This window comes from Pan troglodytes, chromosome 6 (genome assembly GCF_028858775.2).
Source record: "Pan troglodytes isolate AG18354 chromosome 6, NHGRI_mPanTro3-v2.0_pri, whole genome shotgun sequence".
Taxonomy (NCBI): Eukaryota; Metazoa; Chordata; class Mammalia; order Primates; family Hominidae; genus Pan; species Pan troglodytes.
Window position 1 is genome coordinate 125,747,166 of NC_072404.2, and position 2,588 is coordinate 125,749,753.

The window sequence follows — 2,588 nt, forward strand, 5'->3', positions numbered from 1 at the left end:
GTTAGAATGTGTTTTTAAAATATAAAAATATAATCATTCCTAGTTTTGGATTAAAAGTGAAAGGTGTGCAACTCTTCCTTTCACGTGAACACTTCAGGGTCATTGTGGGGTTATAATTGGCCTAATTTCAATATTGTTGTTTCACAGAGGATAGGGAATTCAGAGGCGAGGGAGAGGGTGGTCAGTGGAGCAGTCAGAAGACACCCATTTATCGATAAAGTTTCATTACATTCACCACCTTGGATAGGCTCTGTTCATGATGCTCCAATCACAATAGCAACATCAAGCTCACTGATCACAGATCACCATAACTGACATAATAATAATAAAAGTTTGAAACATTGCAAGAATTATCAAAATGTGTCACAAAGACACAAAGTGAGCACATGCTATCAGAAAAATTGTTCTCATAGACTTGCATGATGCATGGTTATTACAAACCTTCAAACTAAAAAATGCAGTATCTGTGAAGCACAATAAAGTGAAGTACAATAAAATGAGCTATGCCTTTCTTCTTTTTGTTGCAATAGTCACAACTGGGCCCAAAATATATCCAAGGTATTCCTATAATTAAGAAGACTTCTCAAAATATGGATCCATGTCCACCATTGCTAACGCTGTAACTAACTCTATATGAATATTACACCTGTAGGTATCAGTGCATGAGAATTTGATGCCATCTTTGATTTGTTCTTTTTGTCTTTTTAAGTATCTTTTTCATAAATGACAGTCATTTAATCTAATATGGAAATAAACTCAACTTAGGACCCCTTCTTTGATCCATTGTGTTACAAATTTTAAATTATGACATAAGCCAAAGTTTTCAATAATCAAAAGAAAATTTAATCACATTGTTCACTAAAACCTATCATTAATTAAAATAGTTTAGTGAAAGAAAAAAGTTTTTAAACAGCCAAAATTAAAATAAATCTAAACATTTTTATCATCTTCTGTATTTTTATCTGACAATAATATACATAATATGTCAGAATGTAGTAACGTATATAACTGATAAGTAAATATAGGTTTCGTAGAGCTTAGAACTCAAAATTTTGAAATCTCGTGGTTCAGAATCTTGCTTGTTACGTGAGCATCTACTTGTAAAGGGTATTTTTTGGCTTCCTTACATTACATAAACAGAATTTATTAAACTATGCTCCTCAATAAGTTAACCTTTCATTTGGAAAAAGAAGGCGGAATTTAATAAGTCAAACCAGTTTTGTTATTCTTTAATCTAGACATGTCACGGCCACCAATATGCTAACATGTTGAGTGTATCTCCAAGTGGAGGATTGACCATGCTTCATTTCCTAGTTTTATTAGTCCAGAAACTCTATTTTCATAAGCAATCTCATGTAATTGGCATTCCAAATAACACACTCTAGAAGACACTGGAAAATACACTTTGATTTTACTTATTTGTTTATAGGAACTAATAAATATTTCTGTAGTTCTAATCCTTAGCTAAATGATAATGAAAGTAAACCCAAGCTATGTAGCTTCTCTGTCTACTTTGTAAATTAAATAACCTTTCCTCCAGTAAACCTCTCTTTACCTATGTTTAAACTGTTTAAACTCCTAATTGTTCCAATCTACCAAGTTCTTCCATCACTTTTTCTCTTCTCTGATTATGAGCCTCTTATCATCTCATTTTTAACACCTTTCTTTCTTCTACTACATTCAATTTATACCTGCATACTGTCCTGCTGCTTCATGACTAGACTATGGCTAAAGTATTTATTATCTAATAAAATAACTCATAATTATTTCTAGATGTTATGAACTTCTTTATAGTTGCTCTCAAGCCTCAGATCTAGAAAGACAGGCTAAACTAAAATCGGGAGATTAAAAATATATGGAAGCAGAGAGCAAGTAACTTTAGGTAAGAGTCCAAGATAGAGCCTATAATCAATCCAAACATGCCAGAAACATGTTTTTCTGCGGAGCTGGTCATACAGTGCGGGTAGGGCCTTAGGAACCTAAAGACAAGTCTTGTTAAGAAAGATGCATTTTCATAAAGTCTGTAATAACATAAATCAATGGCGTGAGTAACATTGTAATTTAAGCCAATATGGCAGTATCAAGTGAGAAAGCGGCTTCAGAGCCAAGCTTGGGTAGTGGGTTCCTTAGGGTTATTTCAAATCCTGATAAAGAGGCAGCTGCTTCATTGAATGTTTATGGCTGGCTTTGAATTTCCACTCCAGAGCTCTGCCACCTGGATCTCACAGTCCATTTTTCAGTGAGTTCTCAACATATGATGGCCACAAGCCAGATGGGTCTGTCAGCTGTTGTGACTCAATAACGATCCAATGCTCTGCTGTTGTGGGATTGTGAGCTCTTAGGTGTGATGCATGGATGGAAGTTCCCAGGCCACAGTTCTGGAAAACCTCACACAAACTCAGAAAGGCTATGCCATCTGATGATCTAGCAAAGTAACAAGTTTTGCATCAACAGGACTAGCATGTTGTCTCAAAACTAGTGAATGAACAATGTTAATCATGGTACAAAATGCAATATTGTTCAAAGTTAAAAACATGTGTCGAAGTCCAACAGAAAATAACTGTTATTATGAATGTAGTTAAACCATT